This window comes from Myxine glutinosa, unplaced genomic scaffold (assembly GCF_964187855.1).
Source record: "Myxine glutinosa unplaced genomic scaffold, kmMyxGlut1.1 SCAFFOLD_2208, whole genome shotgun sequence".
Lineage (NCBI taxonomy): Eukaryota > Metazoa > Chordata > Myxini > Myxiniformes > Myxinidae > Myxine > Myxine glutinosa.
The window spans coordinates 7,881-21,987 of NW_027618303.1; positions in this window are offsets into that span (position 1 = coordinate 7,881).

Sequence of the window (14,107 nt, forward strand, 5' to 3'; positions counted from 1 at the left end):
TTGTTAGGTTTATATGCTTACATCGAGACATCAGTTATATTTGGCAAAAGGCCTGAACTTCTTACATCCATCTTCACTCGGTACCAAGAGCTTTGTGAAGACGCCGGTGAGACTCCAATTTCTACAGCCAGAAATTTGGCAACAAACTTACAGAATAAATTTGGTGACATAATAAGGGTAGAGTGTAAAGATAGGGCTAGAAAGGCAGGAGCCATTGTTTATCCCACAGGTTTAGGTGAGCACCTTATCCATACAGCCTATGATTATGCAGCATCGCCTGAAGCTGTCATTCATAAGGCAACTCTTGCGTAAAGCAATCAAACATGCACAAATCACACCTCTACCTGAACCTCCCACTCTGCAAAACCTGTATGAGGGTGAAGTTACTGTCCCAGATATGTTGATAGATTTCTTTCAGGTCTTGTACGGGGGCCCCAATCAAAACTTGTACACTCCAAAACTCAAACGTCGTGCCTTGTCCTCAAGCCAGGATGCCTTATTCGTTACTCAAAGGGGGAAAGTAAAACCAGCCAAACAGATAATTCTCGGAATGGCAATCAAGTCTATGACTGGTAGCAGGAAGCTGATTGAAATGTTGAACAGATTTGGCCATGTTGTCAATTACCACACCATTGAGACACTGGAGACATCCTTAGGAGATGCCATTCAGAGTACGGAGCAGACCTGTCCGGAGGGAACCCTTCTTGATCAGGTGTTTGGTTTGGCGTTCGACAATTTTGATGAACTGTCTGAGACATTGTCAGGAGCCGACACTCTTCACGATACAATGGGTATCTTGTATCAAAATAAAGATGTGGTAGGGACAAGCAGACCCGTTAATCAAGTTGCGCCAACAACATCACAGCCAGAAAAAGTATCAAGAAAGAGAAAACTGCATGTTCGGGAACAGCCCCTTGAGCCATACCGTAAAAAACCCCAAATGGGCACATTTGATTATGAAACCACCGATGTTGACAACCGGCCTGCTAATCGGAAGCTGGCTCTAGACAAGGACCTTGCATGGATGATATGTCATGCCTTGCAGATGGCTAACATTCCCATGTGGGTAGGATTCAATGCTTTGATATGCCCAGACACAACTCCAGAACAAAATGTCTTGTATATGAAAAACTTGAACAAGCCGATAACGTCGCTTGATGTTATACAGGATACCCTAATCACCACACAGAATTGTGCGCAAGAGTGCGGTCAGCAGTATGGTGTTGTAACCTATGACCTCAATGCTGCCAAACCTGCCATGCAGATTCAGGTTACCGAGTCGCCCAGGTTCGACAAGGTCTTCATCATGCTTGGTCCATTCCACATAGAAATGGCTTTCTTTAAAGCCCTAGGGAGACTGATCGATGCATCTGGTGGCCCAGAAATGCTGCGAGACACAGATGTCCTAGCTGCTGGATCCCTGATTGGTTTTCTGAGTGGCAAGCACTTCAACAGATGCAAACGGTTGCACCCGATACTGGCCTTGGCATTTGAACTGATACACTTCCAAGCATTCCTTGAGACATTTGAAGGCAATGATGAAGTTGAAGATTTACTTTCAAGGTTACAAACAAAACAGGATGAAGAGACATGGACACAAATAGAATCATCTTCTGCGTTCACAAGATGTGTCACGTCATACAAGGAGTATGCTGTCCAAACCCGATCAGGGACACATGGACCAACTGCCCAATTCTGGATGATTTACATCGACTTTATCCACGACTTCCACCTCCTGGAGCGAGCAATTCGAACAAACGACGTGGACCTGTTCACTCATGCACTAACACCAATCATACACTTGTTCTTCGCCACAAACCATGTCAATTACTCACGGTGGCTCACGAAGTTTCAGTTGGACTTGGTAAACATGGACAGTACTCACCCAGGACTTCGTTCTATCTTGGAAAACGGTGTCTTTACGGTTAAAAGGACTGACAAGGCATTCAGTAGATGCCCAGTAGATCTTACACTGGAACAGACAGTAAATGCCGATTCTGCATCCAGCCGGACTGGTATATCATCCATGACAAACAACTTCAGTGCACGTCTTCGCTGGATGTTAACCAAGTCCACCAGAGCAGCAATTATATCAAGGGCATTAGCAATGACCGGACTATCTCAAACGGAAGACATCACAGCTGAACTCCGCCCAGCCCGCATCAGAAGGGACACAAGCGATTTGCATAAGGTTGTAAACCAGATAAAAGACTCATGCAATCCATTTAAGTACACTGAAATATCGGATAGGCTGTACAACATCAGCACTGGTAAGGCAGCGACAGATTCCATCAAGACATGTTTGCTGGCCATCCGGGAGAAAGGACAAGCCAGATACAACGAATTTGTTGATGCCTGCATTGAAGATCCAAATCGGTTTGAACGGCCAATCAAAAGGGAGAAGCTCAGAACCTTCACGGAAAATGGCACAGTAAATAAGCGTAACAGAGACAAACGTGTTGCATCACTTGTGTGCACTTGTGACCTTATGGGATGCCTGGTTGTCATTGCTTGTCAGAGAAAACTTGATTTGAAACATATCTTTTCATATCCACTGACACCGGTTCCACTGTCCATGTGCAGCACAGACGGTTGTATGGTCAAGACGGAAAAGAGTGGCCTTCTGGAGCTGTTAGAGAGCAAAGTTCCCTCTGTCACACCAAGCTCAGTTGATGCCTATGTGGTTGATGGTATGTTCCTGCTACATGTTCTTCCACCCCACATTCCAGGAACGTATGGAGCCTTGGCAGCCGGCATTTTAAGACAAGTCACCGCTCTCTCCCGTGGAAGAGTGCATCTCATCTTTGACGCATATCCAGTCCTATCAATAAAAGACTGTGAAAGAGCAAGAAGAGGTCTGGATGACACAGACAAGAAAGAATACGCCATATCTGGACCTGAACAGCACCGCCCGAGAAATATCTTGGATTGTCTAAAGTCAAGATCATTCAAAGAGCAGCTACCAAAATTCCTGGCAATGGAATGGGAGGCCCAGCAATATGCAGACATAATTCAAGGACGACTTGTGTATCTCTCGTATCTTGGAGCATGCTACCTTTTCTACGTGAAAGATGGGAAAGTCATGAAGGAAGAAGTAGAGACCTTGAAAACCAATCATGAAGAAGCTGACACCTTGATCTGCACTCATGTTAGTCACATTGACAAGGAAAATGCGAAGAACATAGCAGTCAGGGCATCAGATACAGATGTCGCCGTCATTCTGCTGTATCACTGCAGGCAGTTCAAAGCACATATTTGGATGGATGTTGGGACATCGGGAAGGAATGACAGGTGATTCATAGACATCACTGCAATTAGCAAAGTCTTGGAAACCCCACTCTGTCAAGCACTAGCTGGCTTCCATGCATTTACGGGATCAGATTACACATCTGCCTTCTTCAAAAAAGGAAAGAAACGTCCCTTCAAAATTCTTGAGGGTTATAAGGATGCTCAAGACGCATTTGCAGAGATGGCAACGGACAACTTGGGATTGGATTCAGTGGAAGTAATCATGTCTTTCACTGCAAGAATGTATGGAGCCAAGCCAATTCAAGCACTTTCACTCAATGCACACCGCTATAAAGTGTTTCAGAAGACATATGCACCAAAGGCCACAGCGAAGAATCCTCTTGAGAACCTTCGGGGCATCGATGCAACCATGATACCACCGTGTGAAGCCGAGGTCTCCCAGCAAATCAAGCGTGCATCATTTGTTGCCAAAATGTGGGCGGATGCCAACAAAAAGATGATATGTCAACAGCCAACTGCAGAAAATGGCTGGGAGGTTCAAGGGCAAGCCTACGACGTCATATGGTTTGATGGACCACAGATACCTGGATCTCTTGTTCCTGATGAAGGAGAAACTGAAACTGATGCCGAGGATAATGACAACTTTGAACCCTGCTCTTCTGATGAGGACATTTTGCAATCCGATGAAGATGACGAACAGTAACTCTTAATTTCAAATCTCAGATACAATGTATGTTACACTTACAGGAGGACAAGGCATTGCAAACAGTTTCCAATACGTTTTCTAACATTCTAAACACTAGGAATTCGTCGAAGGATGCATTCAGTGTTTGGTTCTTGTGCAGGAGTGTTTTGTGCTCGAGTTTTAGGCCTACTTAATTATCCAGGTGTTATCGATGTACAGTGTACAGTAATTGCCATTTAACTTTCCAATCAAATTGAGAGGGTTAAATGCCCTGTTCTTAAGTGACCTCCGCACCACAATTTTTTTTCTTAACTTGTTGTTTATTGATGAGGGGGCCATTCTCTATACATTTTGAATCTGGTTTCAGTTTTGTAGCTTACATGTCAAATAAAACTAGTTCAAAGGTCATTCAGTCAAAATTGGCATTTTTGACCTGTTCTTAAGTGACCTCCCAAGCACAAATTTTATTCTTAAGGTGGTGCTCGTTGATTAGGGGACCGTACTCTACATTTTCCATGTGGTTTCAGTTTTGTAGCTTACATGTCAAATAACAGTGTAAATAGCCATGGGGGCCAAATAGGTACATTTTTAAATGTTTTCGCTGATTGAAATCAAAGGAAGTGGTAAGATTGGAAAAATTTCTGCTTCTCATGTATCTCACTTCAGGCTCCACTGATATAGGTTTCATTGACAACGCCATGTGTGTATCATGTGGCATGTTGTAATCAAACAGTAATTAAGAGCTGGAAACCCCTATTCCGTGACCTTTGACCTCTTCTTAAGTGACCTTACCACCACATATTCTGTTCTTAAGTTGTTGTTTATTGATGAGGGGACCATTCTCTACATGTTGTATGTGATTTCAGTTTTGTAGCTTATATGTCAAATAAAGGCCTAATTAGCACTAATTAATGTTGTTCTTAAGTGACCTCCCCACCAGAAATTTTCTTCTTAAGTTGCAGATTTGTAGTCAGTGGAGATCACCCTACCACTTGGCATATGAGTTGGTCTTGTAGTCTCTATGTCAAATAAAACCAATCTGGGGGGTACTTTGAGTGGTGCCCCCTACCCCACCCACCGCTAGCTGCACTTAAGAATTGGCTTTCTGGGGTCAGGTAAGCTACCTGTACCACACCAGCATGACAAAGCTTTTGTAGTTTCCATGTCAAATAAAATCCACCTAGCTCTCGGACCAGAGCGAGTGAGTCGGACAAGAAAGCTGAGTTGCTCCGAGTTCTGAAGCGAACGTTGGCGAGCAAGAGTCACTAGCGAACTTTCGGGTTCCCGGGAAAGGGGTCCCTGCGAAAGAGTTGTCATCACTGTGACCGATCAACCTGCGTGTCAGGGTTTTGGCAGTGGATTCCGAGGAGAATTATCGCCGGGCCGTTACATCTCAAGAGCGGGTCGTTGGCCATTTTGACTCGCGCAGGACTTGTGCTTCGCTCGTGGTTTCGTCTCTTTTCGACCATTTTCACCGCATTCAGACGTCGATCTGGGGCGTGTGTGTGACGTGGCTTTTTGAAGGTTCATTCGGCCATACCCGAGGGTGTGATCTCTCAGTCGCCTGTAGGGCGCCTTTGGATTTTCCAGTCGCCTTGAGGGCGCCTTTGTACAGCTTCGGCTGTGTGACTGTACGTGCCATCCGCACAGGGTTCTGGTCTCGATTGGACATTGTTCTGACGATCGCTGGAGCGAATCAACTTCGTCTTGAAGCCGGGAATAAGAGACATTGGGGAATGTTCTTGTTTCACTCACTTGGAGCACAGTGAGTTGTATATTACAAAACTGATGGTACCATCATTGGACATATTGATTGTACTTTTGAATACTAATGTTGTTGTACTGTTATTCTGGTGTGATCTTAATACAATATTTGTTTATGAGTAACAATTGGGGTGGCTTCTCCATTGATCTTTGACACACAGAATAACACATTATTCGGCCGTGACTCCTCTCGGGGCTCGGAGGTACACCATGACCAGTGGGTCGGGGAGGAGCACGAACAGAACTTGGGGGCTCATCCAATTGGCTCGGGGGCTCGAAATTGGGATCCTCGTCCGGGATTAAATTCCCTAACATTCGTCCGGGATAGAATTCCCTAGCATTCCCAAAGTTCCCAAATTTGGAATTTTTCAAACATTCCCAAATTTTTCAACAAAAAATTGGAAACTTTTGTGTGAAGGTTAACAGGTGCTAACTGATAGTCACCATGGTGTTTGACGCAGAACAGTTTGCGGCGTCCCCTAATGAGGCACAGTTCCAAGCGTTAAAAAAAATTGGAACTCTTAATATTGGCCAGACATTTTAACTTGGAGGTCCGAGTTAATATGAAGAAAGCAGAGATGCAGATATTGGTGGTAGAATCTCTGGTAGGACAGGGAACATGGACAGAGGTAGCCTTGGATTGGTTACCCGAGGAAAAAGAAAATGTGGAGCTCCAGAAAATGGAGATGCAACTGCAGAGCCAGGAAAGGTTAATCGCAGAGGAAAGGAGAGCTGCAAGAGAACTTGAGGAGAGAAAAGCAGAGGAAAGAGCAGAGGAAAGGAGAACTGCAAGGGAACTCGAGGAAAGAAGAGTAGAATAGGAACGAGAACGTGAGGAGAGAAGAGCAGAGGAAAGGAGAGCTGAAGAAGAAAGAAGAGCAAAGGAAAGAGCAGAGGAAAGGAAAGCCGAAAGGGAGTTAAAGGAATGTGACATGGAGTATCAGAAGGAAGTTAAACTCAAGGAGATGGAATTAATGGGAGAACGGGGAGAAGTAGCATCCCTGCCGGCTGGTTCGACAACTAGTCAGAACACCTGGGATGTTGGTAAACATGTGAGGCTGGTTCAACCCTTCAATGAAAAGGAGGTAGCCAAGTTTTTTTTACACTTTGAGAAAGTGGCTCAAATGCTAAAATGGCCTGTGGGGTCCTGGACTATGTTAGTGCAAAGTGTTCTGGTGGGTAAAGCTCAAGATATATTTTCGGCTTTACCGATTGACAAATGTACAGATTTTGAGGAAGTGAAGAAAGCCATTCTCAAAGCCTATGAATTGGTTCCTGAAGCTTACCGGCAAAAATTTCGGAATGCCAGGAAGAGGGAGAGTGAGACCCATGTGAAGTTTGCCAGAATGAAGGAAACCATGTTTGATCGGTGGTGTGATTCGAAGGGGATTGGGAAAGACTTCAACCTGTTGCGACAACTGATCTTGGTGGAGGAATTCAAACAGTGTGTCCACGAGGACATTAAAGTACATCTGGAGGAAAAGAAGGTACCAGAGTTGTATGAGGCAGCAACCGTGGCAGATGACTATGCCTTGACACATAGGATGGGGTTCCACAAACCTAACTTCCCGCCTAGAGTCCGCCAGGGGAGTTATGGTACATCCAGTGCGGAGAACGAATATTCATGGGGGCGGCCTAGAGATGACTATGAGGACAAATCTGATACCGCGACTTTTAGGGATCGGAAGACTACAGTTCCAAGACAGACTTATCTTCTGGGGGGCCCAAGGCAGACCACGAGTTTTTCCTCCGGGCCTGCTTGCGCTTTTTGCAAGAAACCTGGACATTTGATGTCCCAATGTTATGCCCTGGAAAGGAAAAATCAGGAGCGGAGTCAGATTAGTACAACTCCGAATGCATTGGCAAATGCGAGAAATCGTCCTTGGAGGACAGTGCCTTGTGAAGGTTCCCATGCCAAAGTTACGGCATCACAGAATGACCTTGCTCAAGAGAGTTACAAACCTTTTATTTCAGAGGGGTTTGTGTCACTGGATGGAGACTTGACTAAACAGAGACCTGTTAGGGTATTGAGGGACACAGGAGCACATCAATCTTTAATGCTGGAAGGCATTTTGCCATTGTCAGAGAAGACGGCAACTGGGGTGAGTGTTCTTTTACAGGGAGTTGGTGGCTGTGTTAAAGCTCCACTTCATGTCATCCATTTAAAGTCTGATTTGGTGTCAGGACTGGTCACCGTAGGTTTACAAGCCACTCTACCGGTAGAGGGAATATCTTTTGTTATCGAGAATGATTTGGCCGGTGGTCAAGTTTCTGGTAACCCGATGTGTGTTGAAAAGCCTAGCATGAAAAATAACACTGCACAGTTAGAGCAGAAGATTCACGGTATCTTTCCATCCTGTGCCGCGACTCGTGCTATGGGTAGGAAGCACTCTGAAGAGAAGAGGAAGGTACTGACATCACGCTTTGCATAGGCACGTCTTGTCAGGTACCCAAAAACTAAGTGTCAGCACACACAAGTCAGGGATGGAGGCAATGTTGGCAAGCTCTTTGTAGATGGACTGAACTTCAAAACAAGGGAAGTTGTTCTGGACTATGTCTTCGGCCAATATAGACCACTCTAGAAAATTGCGGCTGATAAAAGACAGGGAGATGCAAAAGTCAAGAGGGTTTGGCTTTGTCATGTTTGAAAACACAAAGGATGCCAAAGATGCAGAAAAGGATTGGAATGGGAAGGATTTGGATGGTCGGACCTTAATAGTAGAGCAGGCAGGCTATGGGCGTCGAGGGGGCTACAGAGGAAGAAAACGTGGAGGTCGTTTTAGGGGTGACTATAGCTCCCGGGGTGGAAGTTGTAGTTTTGGTGGTGACCGCAGTCGAGATTACTATGGAGGGCTCCCAGAGTTACGGCGGCTCCCGAAGGGATGATTTATCAGGGTAGTGGCCGAGAAGGAGACCGCTATTCACGTGACTACAGCGACAAGCGCCCCAACCGTGATTATTATGAAAGTTAGGAAGAGTTTGAAGCACTGAATGCTGCGGAGCAGCCGAGCCAAGATTCCTATACGGATTAACCGTGAACTCCACGTTCCTAAAGGCATCCATGTAGTGAATACTTCCAGGCCTCACCACCCAACCACCATGAAACCTGGCTCTCAGCTCGGCCTCCCTAAAAAATGTTATAGATTTGATTGACTTTGGATTTTTGATCACAACCCCTTAACCTTCATTCAAAAAAATGAAAAAATAAAAATCAGAGGTTGATGAGATGGAGTTTGGCTTTGCAGGAGTTCAACTTGGAAATTGAGCATGTAAAGGGCAGGGACAATGTCGTTGCTAATGCTTTGTCCAGAGTGAACTAACTTTGGAAATCTCTAGTTTGTTTGAAGTTTTGTTGCTTTATTTTTGGGAAATATTGATTATATCGTTGCTCACGGGAATTGATGATTTGGGTGTGAGTTTACTTTTGTTTGTTGGGAGAGTTTTGCCGGCAAAGAAAGTTTTCACTATGTTCAAACTTTCTTTCTTGAGGGGGGGAAGTGTTACGGATTCGTCACTTCCGTTGTGGGGGTTTGCATCCACTGTAAATATTTCTGATTCCATGTACTATTATTGTTTTCAAAAGGTTTATTGTCCATGAACTGTTTTCAAAAGGTAAAAAAGTTAATGTTAAAAGAAACAGGAAACCGGATCGGGAACCGGACGACGAAAAGGAAGAAGAGGGAGCGAGTGAGTCAGACAAGAAAGCCGAGTTGCTCCGAGTTCTGAAGCAAACGTTGGCGAGCAAGAGTCACTAGCGAACTTTCAGGTTCCCGGGAAAGGGGTCCCTGCGACAGAGTTGTCATCGCTGTGACCGATCAACCTGCGTATCAGGGTTTTGGCGGTGGATTCCGAGGAGAATTAACGCTGGGCCGTTACGTCTCAAGAGCGGGTCGTCGGCCATTTTGACTCACGCAGGACTTGTGCTTCGCTAGCGGTTTCGTCTCTTTTCGACCATTTTCACCGCATTCAGACGTCGATCTGGGGCGTGTGTTTGACGTGGCCTTTTGAAGGTTAATTCGTCCATACCCGAGGGTGTGATCTCTCAGTCGCCTGTAGGGCGCCTTTGGATTTCCCAGTCACCTTGAGGGCGCCTTTGTACAGCTTCGGCTGTGTGACTGTACGTGCCATCCGCATGGGATTCTGGTCTCGATTGGACATCGTTCTGGCGATCGCTGGAGCGAATCAACTTCGTCTTGAAGCCGGGAGGAAGAGACATTGGGGAATGTTCTTGTTTCACTCACTTGGAGCACAGTGAGTTATATATTACAAAACTGATGGTACCATCATAGGACATATTGATTGTACTTTTGAATACTATTGTTGTTGTATTGTTATTCTGGTGTGATCTTCATACAATATTTGTTTGTGAGTAACAATTGGGGTGGCTTCTCCATTGATCTTTGACACACAGAATAACACATTTTTCTGCCGTGACTCCTCTCGGGGCTCAGAGGTACACCGTGACCAGGGGGTCGGGGAGGAGCACGTAACACTTGTTCTTGTCACTTATCCAACTCGTACAACAAGTTTATTCATAACTCGTCCATAACTTTTTAAAATACAATGTTATATATCGCTTTTCACCCAATCTCTTAATGGTGAATCATCACATAATAATTAAATAATTCTCATATCCGAATCCATTTTCAGATCTTCGAATCGATTCTTCCTTTTCACACACACAACCGGTCCACCAAGTTTCGTCCAAATCTGTCCATAACTTGATGAGATATCCTGCTATGTATCATTTTTGGTCCTATCTTCCAATGGTGAAGAATCACTTTAAAAATTCCAGTAGCCGGATCCGAATCCGGAACTTCACCAAAATCTAATCATTTCTTCCTTGTCACATACGCTACATCTCCACCAAATTTCGTCCGAGTCCAGACAACTTTCTGAGACATCTTGTTCACAAACAAACAGACAAACGAACAGACTCGTGAGATCTCGGAGACGGTGGGAGGGATTTTCGAAGCTCCACATGGTCTCCACGTTTTTCGAAGTTAAGTCTGTTCACAATTGTATTTTGTCGAAACTGTATTTATCTTTCGGTGTGTGAAGTTATTGTGTGCAACTTTGGTTGTTTCTCGGTGTTTATCTTTCATAAATTGATCGTCTGTTTGCCGTGTCGCGAGCAAGGCCTTTGCCGCGTCGCGAACGATTTGAAATCGAAGTTAAGTGATTGTTCCCATTTGTATTTTCGTTAAAACTGTATTTATTCTTCCTTCTCAGTTATCTTCTCTGCCGGTCCTAAAACTGGGTTACTCTCTATGTTGCCATCCCATTCATTCTCTGTATTCAACAGCATTTCCATATATCTTTTCCATCTTCCTTTAATTCCATCTGGGTCCACAACGATTTGTCCCACTTCATCCTTCAAGCAACTCACCCCCATCACATCACACCTCTCTTTCGCTATCTGCTTTGCAATCCTGAATACCGCTCTCTGACCCTCTTCCGAATCCAAGCATTCTCCAAACATTTTCCTACATGTCTCCTGCGCCTTTGCTACCTCTTTCTTTGCAGCCTTCTTGGCTGCCTTATAACTTTCATGCTCTGCTTTTTCTGCTCCCGTACCCTTCGCCTTCTGCCACTCCTTGAACTTCTTCCTCTTCTCGTCAATCCTCTTTCCAACTTCATCATCCCACCACCATGTTTCCGAGTGTAGTCAGGTTCACTATGTTTTTTCGTTCAAAATCATGGTAGAGTAGCAAACCCATACATTTTTGGAAACGTTATTGCATGGAAAATCTGAAAATCTTCGACCTGTCGAAATCTGAAAAACGACTTCCGTTTCCGGTCTTGCTGGCGAGGGTTCGTTTATTCTCAGCCCTCCATGCTATCCATCGAAATCGAAGTTAAGTAATTGTTCCCATTTGTATTTTCGTTATAACTATTTATTTTATGGTGTATATATTGTCTCCCGACGAAGATTTTCGGTGCAAATCTTTCATACCTGCATTGAAAATCGTGTTAATTCGTGTCGTGTCTTGAGGCCTTGTACAGTGTGCACTGTACAACCTTGAGGCTTTGTTTTTCTCTCAGCGGTCCGTCGTTTGTGATCCAATAACTTTCGTTCTCTGTATTCCCAGTCTTTTCACCCATAGCCTACTTCCTTGTGTAAATCGCAACTCAAAAAAAAAAAAAAAAAAAAAAAAAACATTTCCTTCTCTGTTCTCATTCGTTTATTCATTCTTATTCGTTCGTTCGTTCTTCGACCACGTGTTTCTCCCCCATTTCCCCAGATAGTTTTCACTCATTAACCTTCAATGTTTACACTTTCCCCTCAAGTTATGTATTCCATCATATTTTATAACACCTTTTTCTTCTTCTTCTTTAAAAGGCTGCTTTCGACTTGCTCACCAAATCAATTCATCCCAAAAAAAATATCCATCTCCTATAGTGCCTTTTTTCTACATTCCCTAAACTCTCCTGCACTCCATCCTCCATCCAGCGTCCTTAAACGTATTTTTAACTCGAAGGTCACAAGAAACTCATTTTGCAATAAATGTTCGTTTCCCATAAATCGTACACTTTCAAAAATCCAATCTCACCCCTCCCCTCCAAATCTTCCCCATAACCCCTCCCCTCCAAATCTTCCCCATCACCCCTCCCCTCCAAATCTTCCCCATCACCCATCCCTTTCAAATCTCCCCCCTTGCCCCCTCCCTCCTAAACTACCCCCTCACCCCTTCCCGCCAAGACGCCCCCTCGCCCCTCCCCTCCTAGACTCCTGCCTCACCCCTCCCCTCCAAATCTCCCCCATATCCCATCCCTTTCAAATCCCTCCCCTTGTCCCTTCCCTCCCAAACTCCCCCCTCACCCCTCCCCTTCAAATCTCCCCACCCTCATTGCTTCTCAATTTCCCCCCACTCACTCCCCCTCCTCAAAGCGTCCTCCCCGCTTCTTCCCCCTTCAAACTCTCACCTCCATCTCCCCCAACCTTCTGCCTCGCTCTTCCCCCTCCTCAAATAACACCTCATTGTGGCTCACCCAATCACCATCAAACCTTTTGTCCGCCCCATCCTTCCCTTTCTCCGAGCTATTCTGAAATCTCTGACACACCTTCAACAGCTCTCCCTACCTCTTCCACCTCTTCCACATCTTACCCTACCCCTCCTCCCCCCTGTTCTGTATCTGATGCTCCCCCTTCCTCTTCATTAACGGTATGGACCTCAAACATCCGGGGCCTTCGTTCAAACTTAACTGATCTCTCCATACAGGTTGCTTCTGTCAAACCAGACGTGATCTGCTTAACAGAAACTTTCCTCCTTTATGATGTCTCTGATTCCATAGTATCTCTCCCGGGCTACTCCCTCCTCCGGTATGATAGACCTGAGCCTCGTCCTGGAGGCGGGGTTGCTATCTTTATCAAAAACTCTCTTCCTCACTCGCCCTGCACTGCACTCTCTCCACCTCACCCCCAGGAATGCTTCTGGCTACGGCTTCCCCTTCGCTCCCACCTCTTGTTCATATGTGTGTTGTACCGTCCACCAAACAGTGATGACTCCATCTACATCTCGCTGTCTGATGATATGGACCAACTTCTATCTACTCATCCCAACTCTCTCTTCCTCATATGTGGTGATTTCAACTGTCATCATGCCAGTTGGCTGGGTGTGGGTACCTCTCTCACCAGCCATGGCTCCTCAGCAAAGGACTTCTGCGACTCACTGGGACTGACACAATCTGTCAATTTCCCGACCCGGATCTCAGTCAACAGAACATCTTCTCTTCTGGACTTGGTTATGACTAACTTCCCTGAAAATGTCTGCTGCTCTTCTTCTGCTCCGATCGGATCATCTGATCATGTCCTTGTTAAAGTGGACATCTCTCTGACCATCCTCAGGGAGCCTGCTCAGCGTCGACGAGTCTGGCATTTCACTCAGGCCAACTGGCACGGTCTTCAAGCAGCCATCAATCATCTGGACTGGTCTCCCATCTCTACCACCTCTGACATCAACTCATCCTGGGAATTCTTCCAAAGTAAATTGCTCTCTCTCATGCACAGATTTATCCCATCTCGTCTTCAGTTGTCATACCCTTCCTCCCGTCCATGGTACACGGAATCTTGTGGTGAGGCTGTTGCCCAGAAACAACTTGCCTTCGTCTCCTGGAAAGCAAATCCAATGGAAGGAAATCTCATTTCCTTTCACAAAGCCCGAAACAAGTGTGTGTCCACCCTCAGGAGAGCCAGGAAACAATATCTCTCCGTTCTCAAGACCGAACTCTCTTATCTGTCTCCCTCTTCCAAATCCTGGTGGCGTGTGGTCAAATCCGTTTCTGGTGTTTGTTCCCACTCCATCCCCTCCCTTACCTCAAACGGCTACACAGCTGACTCCGCACGTGAAAAAGCTGAATGCCTCAACTCTGTGTTTGCCTCTAAATCTTGTGTCCCAAACCCATCCC